Raw genomic sequence first — 16,657 nt, 5'->3', positions numbered from 1 at the left:
TAAAAGCACTAGATTTTAAGTTTTCTTGTCTGCTAAAGCAAATTGAAAACCCCGCGAAAAATATACAAATTCATCTCTATCTAGCGTTAGGGTTTTCCTTTTTTTTTTTTTTTTTTTTTTTTTTTTTTTGAGATGGAGTCTCGCTGTGTCGCCCGGGCTGGAGTGCAGTGGCCGGATTTCAGCTCACTGCAAGCTCCGCCTCCTGGGTTTATGCCATTCTCCTGCCTCAGCCTCCCGAGTAGCTGGGACTACAGGCGCCCGCCACCTCGCCCAGCTAGTTTTTTGTATTTTTAGTAGAGACGGGGTTTCACCGTGTTAGCCAGGATGGTCTCGATCTCCTGACCTCGTGATCCACCCATCTCGGCCTCCCAAAGTGCTAGGATTACAGGCTTGAGCCACCACGCCCGGCCCTGGGTTTCCAACATTGATCACGTTTTTGAAAATAGGTAAGTGGTACGTGTGTCACAAAACTCAAAAGGACAAAGAGCCAACGTTTATCTCCCTTGTCATGTATCCCCTCCCCAAAGACAACCACAGCCAATGATGTTTGCCTGTCTTTCCAGGGGTAGTCTATGCTTATAGAAGTGCATAAACAAAAGGTCCCTCTTCCCCCACCTCCTTTCCTCTCTATCATCTCAGTGTGGTTGCATTTGCAGGAACCACATCCCAGTTAATCTGCAAATTCCAAACAGCCCATTCTGCCTTCCCTGGGACTGGATCTAGAGTCTAGGGGTCTCCCATGGTGTGTGTGGGGAGGGGTCAAGACAGAGGCCCAGATTGTCATGGGTCCTCCTGGGTCACTGCTGAAACGTCCCTCATCTTGCCCCAATGGGACCACGTGGTCTGCCAGGCTCAATGGCTCTTTCTGCTGTCCCTTAGCTATGCTGTGAGGCTGCCCAAGGCCCCAGCTGCCTGACCTTCCCGTGGGCCTTCCTCACTCCCACCTCAGCCCCCTACTCACCCTGGGTTCTCTAGGAAGAGTGGAGAGCAGGAACCCTCTCGCTGGGATCCTCAGCACCCACATCTGCCCCTTTCCTCACCTTCCTCTTCCTTCCTCAGCCCCCAAGGAACTCTTTTGAGTTTGATGGAAGGAGACCTTCTAAACATTTTTCCTGAATTGGGAGTCCCTTGCATGCCCCTAACACTTGTTTTATTTTATTTTATTTTATTTTATTTTATTTTATTTTATTTTATTTTAGAGACAAGGTCTCACTCTGTCACCCAGGCTGGAGTGCAGTGGTATGATCTCGGCTCACTGCAACCTCCAGCTTCTGGGCTCATGTGATCCTCCCACCTGAGCCTATGGAGTAGCTGGAACTACTGGCATGAGCTGCAATGCCTGGCCTTTTTTTTTTTTTTTTTTTTTTTTTGTATTTTTTGGGAGACAGGGTTTCACCATATTGGCCAGGCTGGTCCCAAACTCCTGGACTCAAGCGATATGCCCACCTCGGCCTCCCAAAGTGCTGGGATTACAGGCGTGAGCCACTACACTAGGCACCCCCTAACATTTTTTTCCTGAAAACCAAAGCCCGGGGAGCCTTGCGGTTCTTTTCTGCCTTATCACATCCCTCTAAGCAGATCTACTCCCTTTCTGAGAGGAGCAGGGGAACAGAGCATGTTACCCATTCACTCCCAACACGGCCCTCAGCACCACAGCCACACTGCTCTTCCACAGGCCTTTATACTCACCAGGCTCCTCGTGTCACTTTGTTCTCATGAGCCTTTGCTCATGCTGTTCCCACCATCTGCAAGACTCTTCTCCTCTTGTCTACGAATTAACCCCTTTCAACCCAAGTGTCACTTTCTCAGGAGCCTTTCTGGGCCTATTTGTTCCTTTTAAAAATATTATATGACCCATCTACCCCTCCTAGTAGCCATGGTCCTAGCTGACACTATTCATGTGCTTGCCTCTCCATCTAGGTTGAAGCTTCATAAACACAGACTCTCTGACTTTGGTATCATTCTTGCCTAGCGGAGTACCTGCACTCAAATGAATGCTGAGCTGAATAAATGAATAGACTTAGGCACTCAATAAATAAATGCTGAATGAATGAATGTTCTCCACTGCCTCCTTTCTCCTCAGCTCCCTGTTCTTCTCTCTGTGAACCCATCTGATTTATATTTTATATCTATCATCTATCAACGAGATATATGTTTTCTCCTGGGCATTAAAATAACCTTCCACGTTACATCTCATTAAACCTCCCATCTTAGCCACTCAGGGACAAAGCTACTCAGGGACTTTTTGCTAAAGTTTTGACTTACTATTTGGTTCATTTGTGGTTATTGTAATTAGTCCCTTTCAAATCATTTTCATCTTTTCTTTTTGCTAAACCTTTATTTTAAATATGAACCAGGTATTTCCACCAGATATTTTTAATACTTTTTGACCTCACGTTAGCCTGCAGTCTTGTGGTCATGAGAATGAGAGATCTGATTTGCATACAGTTTGCAACTAAAGGAAACCAACTTTTGAGTTGAGTCTGGCAGATCTCGTAGTTAAACACAATGAATGGCCTGCTTTGTTTAATGACTGGCAGGCTTGTGAGTCACACTAGAGTAATTAACTGGCTCACTCACCCAGTTGTGAGCACCTTGTCAACGTGGTATCCACTTGCTAGAAATTTCTTCAGTCCTCCAACCAGGTGATCTATAAATGTCAACACTCTTCAGAAACCAAAATTACATCACTGAACTGGGGTTGAGGAGACCTTTGGCTAACTTCTAGAAGTCCTGTTAGGCAGGATGTTTAGAGATGGTGGCTCCAAAATTTCCATAGGAAAGAGGAGCAGCAGTTGGTTGGAAGACAGGGCTTAAAGTTGCTTTGGAGTGGAAAATGTCAAAATGTAACCTTATATAATGAGAAAACCAATTGATGAAGATCATGGCTGAAAGCTGAAGGTTCCCATTCCTGACCTCTTGACACCCACTGGTATTTGAGTTCTTGTTGTCACTATTTACACCTGAAAACAAACTGCTAATTTTTCCTATTTTATTTTTCCTCCTGGAATAATAGTGACTTTTAATAATGGTGTTGCTACTTTAAGCCTTTGGAATTAAAACAATCTGCTTAACTCCCTTTGCACCATGCCTAGTACCAGGAAAAAAGGCTACTTAATAAATACATCTTGATCATGAGAATATACAGTACTTAATAGATGGGATAGCCATATAGAATGCCTTCATACATTTGGAACAAAATATCTTACTTTTGTGCTATTTAAGATTTAGTGCTTTCAAAAATAGTTGGTTTTGCGTTTGTTGTTGTTGTTTTATTGTTTGTATTCTATTAATTTTTCTCTTTCTTGCCCGCTCCTCTCCTCACCCTTCCTCGCTCTCTTCCTCTCTTTATCTCTTTCTCTTTCTCTCTCTCTCTCTCTGGTTGGCTTAGTCTAACAAAACATGGCTGGAAAAAACATTTAAAAGATCCTTTCCTCTTTAGAAATCAACTCATGAAAACCACCTAAGCCAAAAGGTAATATTTTTCAGTTTCAAAAAACAGCCATACAAAAATGTACTGAGAAGTTTCCAGGGTTCCAAAGTACGAAAGATGTCCCATTCAACAATGAGGCTGTCATTCTCTGAGACATTTAGTAACATTTCAAGATACATTTAGATTTGCAAATTCATTTTCCAAGAGGATTCACCCAAGAACTGACCTTGCAACTCAGATAAATGACCACAAGGTGGGGTGAGAGGTACAAACAGGACCAAATTGAAGCTGCTGCAAAGTTTCCATGAAATGTTGAAGTAATACATTTTTCCATGACACAATTCCCTATTAGACAATAGATCCTACATGGTCCTATTAGATTCTATCTAAACAACCACACTGTATTCTGAAGGTTTGCATAAAGGAAAATTAACATGAACCGTAGAAGTATGGTTATTTGTGCACCTACCTTCCCTGCCAGATAGGAAATCCCTGGGGCAGGACTATCTCTTCTCATCCTTGTATTCCTGATGGATTGATGGCACTATAGGAATGGAACCTACCTGCCCTAAAAGGTGCTTGGCAAATGCTTGTAGAATTGAGGTCTTGGTCACCAAGAGGGACCCCAGTGTAGCCATCAAATCCTGACGTGATCACACCTTTCCCCTCTGATTTCTCTCCTAGGTTCTTCTCTTTGGGGCTGTGTCTTTCCAGACTGACTAGCCAGGTGCTCCCCCAGGCCTTGGCTGTGGGATCCCTGGCCGCCAAGAAGAATGAAAACAATATGAACGTGGCAGTCAGTAGACCTGGAGTAGAGGCCTGCCTGGCGGGACTTTGGTTAAGTGGGTGCAGCTCAAGGACAGAGACTGTGCTGTGCCCCTTTGGCTTGCAAGGTTGCAAGGTGAAAATCCCCTTACAACCAGACACACAGAAAAAAAATTCACCATAATAAATACAAGAAGGCCATAGACTGAGACTGGCTAAATTACTGTGACTGGTAAAGTGAGGACATTGATTAAGACAATAGAATCCTGTCCTTTGGGACAGGGATGTGTGGGAAGACCCTGATGAAACTGGGGACACTGAGCCCCTAAATTCTGATGAGTCTTTTCTGCCAGTGAAAGAGACCTCCCAATCATCACCAAAAGTGGCCTCTGCAAGCCCCAGAAAGGCTCTGTCCCCAAACCCGGAGATGTGGCCTCCCTACCCAGTAGTGATACCAGCCTTTCTGTATCCCTGTGAGGGGTTTCACCCTGCACGGCTGGAGGAAACATGAATGGCCTCCCCTGAGGCAGTTGCCATGCAAGACACTGCTGATTCTCCTCAGAACCCGCCCCCATCACCCCTGTTCTCTTCTAGACTTATGACCAGACTCAAGTTCCAGCAGGTCACTAAAGGTGAGGGTCGAAGTGCGGCCTGTGAGGAGTGCACTACACTCCAAAGAACTACTTTATGTTTCCAATTTATATGGACAGAAACCCAGGGAGTGTGTACAGGGAGGGATATCAAGGGTGTGGGATAATCGTGGAAGGAACGTAAAGTTGGATCAGGCCAACTGTATTCATGTGGGTCCACTAAGCAGGGTCTGCGTGCAGTGTTGCACACAGGGAGAGAGAAAGGGCTCTAACAGTTTGCTTGGTTGATTGACTGAAATGTGGGTCACAAAATGGCCCACCACGAGCAAACTGAAAATGCCCCATCTCCCTTGATTTCAGGTAGGGGAAGGGATTTGAGGGTTTAGGAAGATTGGAATGTCAGAGTGAATTTGCCATTAAAGACCTGCTCACCTCCACTGGGAGGATCTAGAAGACATACCTGTGGCAAATGCTTTGAAAAATAAACCGGTAACGACAGTCCTTGGAGTGTCCCTGAAGAGTGCTGGGACTGCTCTTCTCTATAGACCAGAACTTACAGTGAGAACACAGCCACACAATTTGAAGACCTCAAGGCAATGAGAGTAACTGGATATCGGGTTGGCAGAAGCCAAATGGCAGCACTCAATCACAAAAGGCAAGGTGGGCATGGCCACCTCAACAGGCAGTGGAGGCAAAGCCTTAATCAGAGTAGCCTGACTCATGCACACTATCAACTCACACACACACCATCAACTCGCACACCCTATCAACTCACACACACACACCATCAACTCGCACACTACCAACTCGCGCACACTATCAACTCACACACCAACTCATACACTATCAATTCACACACCCTATCAACTCACACACACACCAACTCACACACACACTATCAATTCGCACACACTAACAACTCGCACACACTGTCAGCTCATTACACACTACCGACTCTCACAATCAGCTTGCACACGCTATCAGCTCCTTACACACACACTTTCAACTTGCACGCACTATCAACTGGTACATACTATCAACTCACACACTATCAACTCACACACACTATCAACTCACACAATCAACTCACACACTATCAACTTGCACACTATCAACTCACACACTATCAACTTGCACACTATCAACTCACACACACTTATCAACTTGCACACAGTATCAACTCACACACACTTAACTTGCATATGCTATCAACTCACACACACTTATCAACTTGCACACGCTATCAACTTGCACTCTAGCAGCTCGCACATGCACTGTCAGCTCATCACACTATCAACTCACACTATCAACTTGCACACACTATCAACTGGTACACACTATCAACTCACACACACTATCAACGTGCACACTATCAACTTGCACACTATCAACTCACACACACTTATCAACTTGCACACACTATCAACTCACATACACACTTATCAACTTGCACACCTATCAACTTGCACTCTATCACCTTGCACACGCACTGTCAACTCATCACACTATCAACTCACACTATCAACTTGCACACACTATCAACTGGTACACACTGTCAACTCGCACACTATCAACTCACACACACTTATCAACTTGCACACACTATCAACTCACACACACTTATCAACTTGCACACACTATCAACTCACACACTATCAACTCACACACTATCAACTGGTGCACACTATCAACTCATGCACACTATCAACTCACACACAATATCAACTCATGCACACAATATCAACTCATGCACACTATCAACTTGCACACTATCAACTCACACACTATCAACTTGTGCACACACAATGCACACACACTATCAACTCGTGCATAGTATCAACTCATGCACCCACTAGCAACTCGTACACACTATCAACTTGCACACTATCAACTCACGCACACTATCAAGTCATGCACACTATCAACTTGCACACTATCAACTCACATAGTCAACTTGTGCACTAGCAACTCATGCACACACTATCAACTTACACACTATCAACTGACACAGTGTCAACTCGCACACCGTCGACTCGTGCAGACACTATCAATGCACACTCTATCAACTAGTGCACACACTATCAACTCACACACTATCATCTCGTGCACACTATCAACTCATGCACACTATCAACTCACACACTATCAACTGGAACACACTATCAACTCACATACACTATCAACTATCAACTTGTGCACACTATCAACTCACACCCTATCAACTCGCACCCTATCAACTTGCACACACTATCACCTCACACACTATCAACTTGCACACACTATGAATCACACACTATCAACTCACACACACTACCAACTCACACTATCAACTCACACACTATAAACTTGTGCACACTATCAACTCGCACACACTATCAATGCATACACTATTAACTCGTGCCCACTATCAACTCACACACACTATCAACTCATACACACTATCAACTCACGCACACTATTGACTCACGCACACTATCGACTCATGCACACAGTTGACTTGTGCATCCTATCAACTGGCACACTATCATATCGACTCACACATGCTATCAACTGTTACACTATCAACTCATGCACACTATCTACTGGCACATGCTATCGACTCGTGCATGCTATCAACTGGCACACTATTGACTTGCACACACTATCGACTTGCACACACTATCGACTCACGCACACTAGCACACTATTGGCACTGGCTAATTGTGGCACTCCTAGGATTAGATAGGATGCCTACTAAATTCTGACTTGATTTGTATAGGCAGAAAAGTTTCAGGTCAAGTGAACAAAAGTCTAACTTGAATTATAAAAAGAATCATAACCCCTCAGTCAATTCCCAGATTTCAGCCAGCTTACAGACCCAGAACCTCTTGAATGAAAGGAAGGCAATGTCCCCTCGAGGAAGGACACTGGTATACACCCAAAATGTCACTGTGGTTTCACCACTCAGAGTAGGGGCTTATGGAAGTCAGGGCATCAGTGGAATCTTAGCTTAGGTCCATCTCATAGCGGGGCCAGTGGTTCTCTGAACTTACCCTGTGTTTATTTCCCCACTTCCAGATACATCACTGGACCAGACAGCAGCTGGCAGAATCACCACATTGGCTCCCTGACCTGTGGAATGAGGGCTTTTTTCTTTTCTTTCTTTTTTTTTTTTTTTTTTGGACGGAGTTTTGTTCTTGTTGCCCAGGCTGGAGTACAGTAGCATGATCTCGGCTCACTGCAACCTCTGCCTCTGGGGTTCAAGCGATTCTCCTGCTTCAGCCTCCCGAGCAGCTGGGATTACAGGCACCCGCCACCATGTCCAACTAAGTTTTGTATTTTTAGTAGAGATGGGGTTTCACCATGTTGGCCAGGCCGGTTTTGAACTCCTGACCTCAGGTGATCCACCTGCCTCAGCCTCCCAAAATGTTAGAATTACAGGCATGAGCCACTGAGCATGGCCAGAATGAGGGCTTTTATGGTAATAACGGCAAATGGAAGCCTTTAGAACTGTCCTTACCTAGGAAAACGGTGAACCAAAAGCAATACTACAATCCTGGAGGAAGAGCAGAGATTACTGCCACCATCAATGACTTGAAAGATGCAAAGGTAATGATTCCCACCATGTCCCCATTTAACTGCTCTAACTGGCCTGTGTAGAAGACAGATGGATCTTCTAGAATAACAGTAGGTTTTCATAAGAACAAATGGTGGCTCCAATTGCAGCTGCTGTACCAGAGGTGGTTTTATGACTTGAGCAAATTAACATATCCCTGGTACATGGTATGCAGCTACTGATTTGGCAAATGCCCTTTCTTCCATCCCTGTCCATAAGGCCCACCAGTATCAGTTTGCTTTCAGCTGGCAAGGCCAGCAATGCACCTTTACTCTCCTACTTCAGGGGCATATCAAATATCCAGCCCTATTTTATCATTTAGTTCACAGGAATCTTGATTACCTTTCCCTTCAGCAAGATATCACACCATTACATGATGACATTATGCTGATTGAACCTAGTGAGTGAGAAGTAGCAACTCTAGACTTACTGGTAAGACATTTGCATGTCAGAGGGTAGGAAATAAATCTGACTAAAATCTGGGGGCCTTCTTTCTCAATGAAATTGCTAGGGGTGCAGTGGTGTGGGACATATCCCCTCTAAGGTGAAGGATAAGTTGTTGTATCTGGCCCCCCCTACAACCAAGAAAAAGGCACAATGCCTGGTAGGCAAATTTGGATTTTAGAGCCAACATACTCCACATTTGGGTGTGTTACTCCAACCCATTAACAAGTGACCCTAAAAGCTGCTGGTTTTAAGTGGTGCCCAGAACAAGAGAAGGCCCTACAACAGGTCCAGGCTGCTATGCAAGCTGCTCTGCCACTTGTGCCATATGATCCAGCAGATAAAACGATGCTTGAAGTGTCGATGGCACACAGGGATGCTGTTTGGAGTTTTTGGCAGGCCCCTATAAATGAATCATGTGGAAGCCTTTAGGATTTTGGAGCAAGGCCCTGCCATCCATGGATAACTAACATCCTTTTGAGATACAGCTCTTGGCCTGCTACTGGGCCTTAATAAAAACTGAGCAGTTGACCATGAGCCACCAAGTTACCAGGCAATCTGGGCTCTCCATCATGAACTGAGTGATATTGGACCCAACAAGCCATAAAGTTAGGCATGCACAGCAGCACTTCATCATCAGATGGAAGGCATATATACATGCCAGGGCCTGAGCAGCCCCTACAGACACAAGTAAGTCTATCACAGGGAAGAGACTTGGACCTGGTTTACAGACGCTTTTGCACAATATGCAGGCAGCACCTGAAAGCGGGCAGTAATGGCAGCATGACAGCCCCTTTCCGGAACACTGCTGAAGGACAATAGTGAAGGAAAACTTCTCCATGGGCAGAACTCTGGGCAGCGCATATGGTTGTGCACTTTGGTTGGAAGGAGAAATAGCCAGACATGTGATTATGTACTGATTCATGGGCTGTAGCCCGTGGTTTGGCTGGATGGTCAGGGATTTGGAAGGTACATGACTGGAAAATTGGTAACCAAGACATCTGGAAGAGGTGTGTGGATCGACCTGTCTTAATGGGCAAAAAAATGTGAAGACATTTGTGTCTCATGTAGATGCTCACCAAAGCACCAAAGGGCGACCAAAGACTTTCATAATCAGGTGGATAAGATACCCGTTCTATGAATACCAGTCAGCCTCATTCCCCAGCCACTCCATCATCACCCAGTGGGCTCGTGAACAAAGGGACCATGGTGGCAGGGATGAAGGTTATGTGTGGATTCAGCATTATGGACTTCCACTCACCAGGGCTAACCTGGCTATGGTTATCTCTGAGTGCCCAGTCTGCCAGCAGTAGAGATCAACATCAAGCTCCCAGTACGGCATCATTCTCTGGGGCTGATCACCCAGCTGCCTGGTGGCACGTTGGTTACATTGGACCATTTTCATCATGGAAGGGCAGCATTTTGTTCTTACTGAAATTGACAGTTACTCTAGATATGGATTTTCCTTCCCTGCGCATAATGCTTCTGCCACAATTACCATCCATGAACTTTCAGAATGCTTTATCCACTGTCATGGTATTCCACACAACATTTCTTCTCTTCAAGGGACTCACCACACATCGAAAGAGATAGAACAAAGGGCCATGGTCCAAGAATTCACTGTCTGACCATGTTTCCCATGATCCTGAAGCAGCTGGCTTAATAGAACACTGGAATGGCCTTTTATAGACTCAGTTACTGGTAGGTGTTTTGAACCTGTTCTGGTTCAGGGGTATGACTGGATAAGAAATAACAATAATTTTTTTTTAATTTATTTATTATTATTATACTTTAAGTTGTAGGGTACATGTGCATAACGTGCAGGTTTGTTACATATGTATACTTGTGCCCTGTTGGTGTGCTGCACCCATCAACTTGTCATTTACATCAGGTATAACTCCCAATGCAATCCCTCCCCCCTTCCCCCTCCCCATGACAGGCCCCTGTGTGTGATGTTCCCCTTCCTGAGTCCAAGTGATCTCATTGTTCAGTTCCCACCTATGAGTGAGAACATATACCCAAAGGATTATAAATTATGCTGCTATAAAGACACATGCACTCGTATGTTTATTGCAGCACTATTCACAATAGCAAAGACTTGGAATCAACCCAAATGTCCATCAGTGACAGATTGGATTAAGAAAATGTGGCACATATACACCATGGAATACTATGCAGCCATCAAAAAGGATGAGTTTGTGTCCTTTGTAGGGACATGGATGCAGCTGGAAACCATCATTCTTAGCAATCTATCACAAGAACAGAAAATAACAATAATTTTTTTTAAAAAACTCAGTTACAGCACTAGGTAGGTGGTAATACCTTCCAGAGCCTGGGCAGTGTTCTCCTGATGGCTGTATATGCATGGAATCAGCATCTAACATATGGTTCTATTTCTCCCACAGCCAGGATTCACAGGTCCAGGAATGAAGGGGTGGAAATGATAGTGGCACCACTGACCATTAACCCTAGCGACCCACTAGCAAAGATGTTTGCTTCTTGTTCCCAAAGCTTTATGCTCGCTGCTTGACTAGAGGTCTTAGTTCCAGAAGGAGAAATGCTTCCACCAGCAGACGCAAGCTCATTGAACTGGAAATTAAGACTGCCATTCGGCCACTTTGGACTCCTCGTGTCTCTGGGTCAGCAGGCTAAGAGCGGAATAATGATGCTGACTGGGGTGATTGATCTGGACTGCCAAGAGGAAATTGGACTGCTACTTTAACATGGACATAAGAAACAGTATGTCTAGAATGCGAAAGGTCCTTTAGTGTGTCTCTTAGTATTACCATGACCTGTGATTAGGTCAATGGAAACTACAGCAACCCCATCCAGGCAGGGCTATAAATGGCCCAGATCCTTCATGAATGAATATTTGGGTCACTCTACCAGGTCTGAAGAATCATTACCGGTTGAAGTACTTGCTGAAGGCTTAGGGAACACAAAATGGGCAGTAAAAGAAAGTAGTTCTAAACACCAGCTATGACCATGTGACCAGTTACAGAAAGAAGGACTGTAATTTTTATGAGTATTCCTCCTTATTTTGTTTTCAATATGCTTGTGTGTATATATATATACCTATATGAAGTAAATATCTTTATTTTCTTTCATCTTATTCCCTTATCATGTAACATAAGATGTATTGACTTTGTATCAGTATTGAAGTATTATTAATTTTACATCATATAATTGAAGTTACAGGATATCCAAAGAGTAAAGTTTACACAAGAACTTTACTTCTTCTTCCAGGGAAGGGATTAGTGAGTTTCAGTTGTAGGAAGGATAGCTGTGTCATAGTGGGATAAATTATGACCTTGTTATTGGAGATTAATTATGTTTTAAGGAACATATGGGTGTCAGATTCCTGGTGACATTTGTGGAGGTGGATTTGTACTGGTTAATTTTGTCAACTTGATTGTGCTAAGGAATATCCAGAAAACTGGTAAAGCCTTATTTCTGGGTGTGTCTGTGAGGATGTTTTCAAAGAAGATGAACATTTGAATCAGTGGACTGAGTGAAGAAGATCCGCCCTCACCAATGTCCAATCCATTGAGGACCTGAATAGAACAAAAAAGCCGGAGAAAGGCACATTTTCACTCTCTCCCCTTGAGCTGGGACGTCAGTGTTCTCCTGCCTTCTTCCTAACTGAAGCCTTTGGACTCAGTCTGAATTACTCCATTGACCTTCCTGGGTCTCCAATTTGCAGATCATATGTCACGGCAATTCTTAGCCTCCACGATTGTGTGAGCCAATTGTCATAATAAGCCTCATCTTATTGTTTTTGTTTCTCTGGAAAACCCTGATAAATATATATACATATATTTCTGTTATGAGTCTATGACTCTCTTGTTCTCCCCCTGAGTCTCCACCACTACCTAATAGAAGAAATTGTTAACATTCCAGTCTAGTTCAAGGGTGATTTGATCCAATAACAAAGAATCTTGCTATTCAAAGTGTGGCCTGAGCCCAAAGGCACCAGCCTCAGCCGGGGGATGGCCAGTCTCAGATCCCACTGCAGACTTACTGAATCCAAATCTGCATTTTGTAAGATCTCCGGGTGGCCTTCATGCACGTGGAACTTTGAGAGGCACTGAGGCAGGCCCTCCAGGACAGGGTTCAGTCTCTGATAAAAGTGCTGGGTCTCTCAAGCAGTGTCCTCCTCCCCTGCCTCTCCCTTTCACCCTGGGCCACTCTGGCCCCTTGGGCTTCAGGGCTGAAGACTGTCACTTATTCAGTGTGGTAGACCCACCAGAAGCCTGGCAAAACTCCCACTTAGCCTAGCTTGTGGTCCCTTGGCACAGGCTTTATGCTGCCCAGAAATAGAACCCTCCTCTGGCAGGGCCCTCAGCCAGAGTCCCAGCTATTTTTGGGCCCTGCACAGGCCACATCAGGACCTCAGGCATCCTGGTAAAATGATTCCTGAGAGCCTGCATCTGACTGCTGGGGTTCTGACTGACTCATCTGTGACATCCCTTAGCCTGGTGTGGCAGTGGCTTATATATCAGCCTCTCCAGGCCCCTAAATTAGTCAGAGGGCAAGATTTAAGTAGCCCTTAACTTATCCAAAATATCTTCTCCATGGCCAAAACCCAGAGAGGTAAAGTCAGGAGGCACACAGCAGAAAGCTTCCTCCTTGCTTTCCTGCTGTCCATTTCAAACCCTCTGTATTAGTCTACTCTTAAGCTGCTAATAAGGACATACATGAGACTGGGTAATTTACAAAGAAAAGAAGTTGAATGGACTCACAGTTCTACATGGCTGCGGAGCCCTCACAATCATGGCGGAAGGCGAATGAGGAGCAAAGTCACATCTTGCATGGCAGCAAGCAAGAGAGAGAGAGCTTGTGCAGAGAAACTCCTCTTTATAAAACTGTCAGATCTCATGAGACTTATTCACTCTCACGAAAACACACAGGAAAGACCTGCCCCCATGATTCAATTACCTCCCACTGGGTCCCTCCCATGACATGTGGGAATTATGGGAGCTACAATTTGAGATTTGGGTGAGGACACAGCCAAACCATATCATCCTCCTGGCAGGTGGATCATCAGCCTGGCAGGTGGATGCCCAGAAAGGTGAGAGCCAAGCTCAGGTGTTTAGGAAGCACAAGAGTCAAGCACATTCATTGTGGCTTTCCTCACAGCATTGCATCCAGCACAGAGCCCCACAGAGAGTAGATGCACACCACCCACCATGGAAGGGTCCCTTCACTTCTCTTGGCTCTGATTTTCTTATATTTGAAACATTTAACAGCTATAACAACAAATCCTGTACCACAGGGGTGTGATGGAGATCAACTGAGATAATGAACGTCCAAGTATTTTTTTTTTTTTTTTTTGAGATGGAGTCTGGCTCTGTCACCCAGTCTGGAGTGCAGTAGTGCGATCTCGGCTCATTGCAAGCACTGCCTCCCAGGTTCACACCATTTTCCTGCCTCAGCCTCCTGAGTAGCTGGGATTACAGGCACCTGCCATCAGGCCCAGCTAATTTTTTTCTATTTTTAGTAGAGATAGGGTTTCACCATGTTAGCCAGGATGGTCTTGATCTCCTGACCTTGTGATCCACCCGCCTCGGCCTCGCAAAGTGCTGGGATTACAGGCGTGAGCCACCGCCCCCGGCCACATCCAAGTATTTTTGCTGTAAACTGCCAGGCAAGTGTGGTTCCTCTCAGTTCTTCTGGTTTAAAAGACAATTTTGCATTTCCTGCATCAACTGACCTTTACAACAATCTTTTGAGTTGGGTAGAATGAGTGCAGCTATTCTCATTATTCATGGTAGTCATGTCCTAGAAAGTCCCTGCAAACCCTGCATGAGCACACACCGAACTCTTGCTTCAAGGTTCATTCCTGGGAGCCTCTGGCCACAATATTTTTGTTAACTGATCAATATGTAACCTTGTTTCATGTGTGTTTCTGTTTAAACATACTTTATTTAATATACAATTTTGATTCATTAGCATTGAACTCACAGCCAGCAGCACTGTAAATCACACCTGGACAAAGCTTATCTAAGAAGTATGTTTTCTCCATAAGGCACATCCTGGCCTTCCTGTGCCAAGGAACACCTGGTGTCTTAGTGCTATGCCTGGGGGCTGGTTTTTTTTTTTTTTTTTTTTTTTTTTTTTTTTTTGGTGGGGCGGGTGGTTGTGTGTTTGTTTGAGACGGAGTCTCTTTGTTGCCCAGGCTGGAGTGCAGTGGCGCAATCTCAGCTCACTGCAACCTCCACCTCCCAGGTTCAAGTGATTCTCCTGCCTCAGCCTCCCAAGTAGCTGGGATTACAGGCACACACCACCACGCTCAGCTAATTTTCGTATTTTTAGTAGAGACAGGGTTTCACGATGTTGGCTCGTCCCAAACTCCTGACCTCAGGTCATCTTCCCACCTTGGCTTCCCAAAGTGCTAGGATTACAGGTGTGAGCCACTGCTCCCAGCCAGGTGCTGTTTTAAACAGAAAAGTCATCAAAAAAATAAAATAAAAATTTGTGGCACTAAGTGAATACCGTGAAAAATCCCTTTGTTTACACTATGAGAGCGGGAAGGAGGCAGAACATCGGCCCCAGGCCTCAGGGTGCTCTATGGTTTCACTGCTCTGCATGAGTCTGTGAATGATGGGAAAGCATCCTGAGTGCTGACCTGGGGGTCACAAATAAATGTTAGCAAGCAGATTAGTTCATAAATACAGAATCCATGAATAATGGGGACCTGTTACCCATATTTCACAGTCATTACAGCTAAGATATTGCATAAGCTGTCCAAGGTTATGTTACATGCAAATGGCTAGACAAGGGCTTGAGCCACGCCTTTTGGTCCAGCTGCTGGTTTCTCCAGCAACAAGTTCCTCCCTTCTTTCAGCTGCCAGGGCCCACTCACGAGCCAGCTGCATAATGCAGGAGTTACCTGAGTAAAGAAACCCAAGTTCCTCATTCAAGAAAAGAACTTCTAGGTCATCTGAAACCAGCATGTGGGAGGTTCACATAAGCCCGAGGAAACCTCAATTTCTTATTTCCTCTGAGACTTCCACCAAAAAATCCCGGCTGAGTAGAATCTGTGCATAGAAACGCAGCAGGCAGCACCCACAATCATACTGGGTGATTGTCATTGAATCCTCTTCTCTCCAATTCCTAATGGAGCAAAAGAGAAATTTCCAAAAAGCTATAGTGAGGAAAATAAGCATAGAAAAATGGGTAAGCTTTGCACAGTGTCAGTATTGGAGCCAATGAGGTTTATCTGAGGCACGATTATTGTTAATTGAAAACTTTTCCCAATACCCTGCCATGACAACTTGAAATATAGTCAGCATTGGCAATTTTTGACAGTCTCTATGGAGACTGAACTTTGTTGGAATAAAAAAGAAAAATGGATAACAGTTTTTTTAAAACAGAACGGGGTAAAAAAAAAAAAAAAAAAAAAAGCCCTAAGAGAAGGCTCTCCCCCAGATCTCAGGTTCTATGAATTTTTACTCCAGTATTTTCTTTCTGCCATTTTATTTTTTGTTTTTTAGAGACGGTCTCACTCTGTTGCCCAGGCTGGAGTACAGTGGTGCGCTCAGAGCTCACTGCAGCTGTGAACTCTTGAACTCAAGTGGTCCTCCTGCCTCAGCCTCCTGAATAGCTGGGACTACAGGCATGTGCCTCCACGCCCGCCTAATTTTTATTTTTTATTTATTTATTTTTTTTTTGTAGAACGTGGTCTCATTAAGTTGTCCAGTCTGATCTCAAACTCCTGGCCTCAAGTGATCCTCCCACTTCGGCTTCCCAAAGTGCTGGGATTACAGGCGTGAGTCACCACACCAGGCCCCTAATCACATTTTAAATTGGGAGCAAGTAATTATATGG

The 16,657-nt window shown here is 44.6% G+C and overlaps 1 non-coding gene across 1 annotated transcript; it reads left to right on the top strand.

The window, feature by feature from the left end:
- Positions 1 to 16,009: 16,009 nt before the first annotated feature.
- On the top strand, positions 16,010 to 16,150 carry LOC112427924 (U4 spliceosomal RNA). The gene has a single exon (XR_003019708.2). It is a non-coding gene; the product is annotated as a U4 spliceosomal RNA (small nuclear RNA).
- The last annotated feature ends 507 nt before the right edge of the window (positions 16,151 to 16,657 follow it).

The sequence above is a fragment of the Macaca nemestrina genome, chromosome 5 (genome assembly GCF_043159975.1).
Source record: "Macaca nemestrina isolate mMacNem1 chromosome 5, mMacNem.hap1, whole genome shotgun sequence".
Classification (NCBI taxonomy): domain Eukaryota; kingdom Metazoa; phylum Chordata; class Mammalia; order Primates; family Cercopithecidae; genus Macaca; species Macaca nemestrina.
This window is presented reverse-complemented; position numbering and strand designations above follow the sequence as displayed.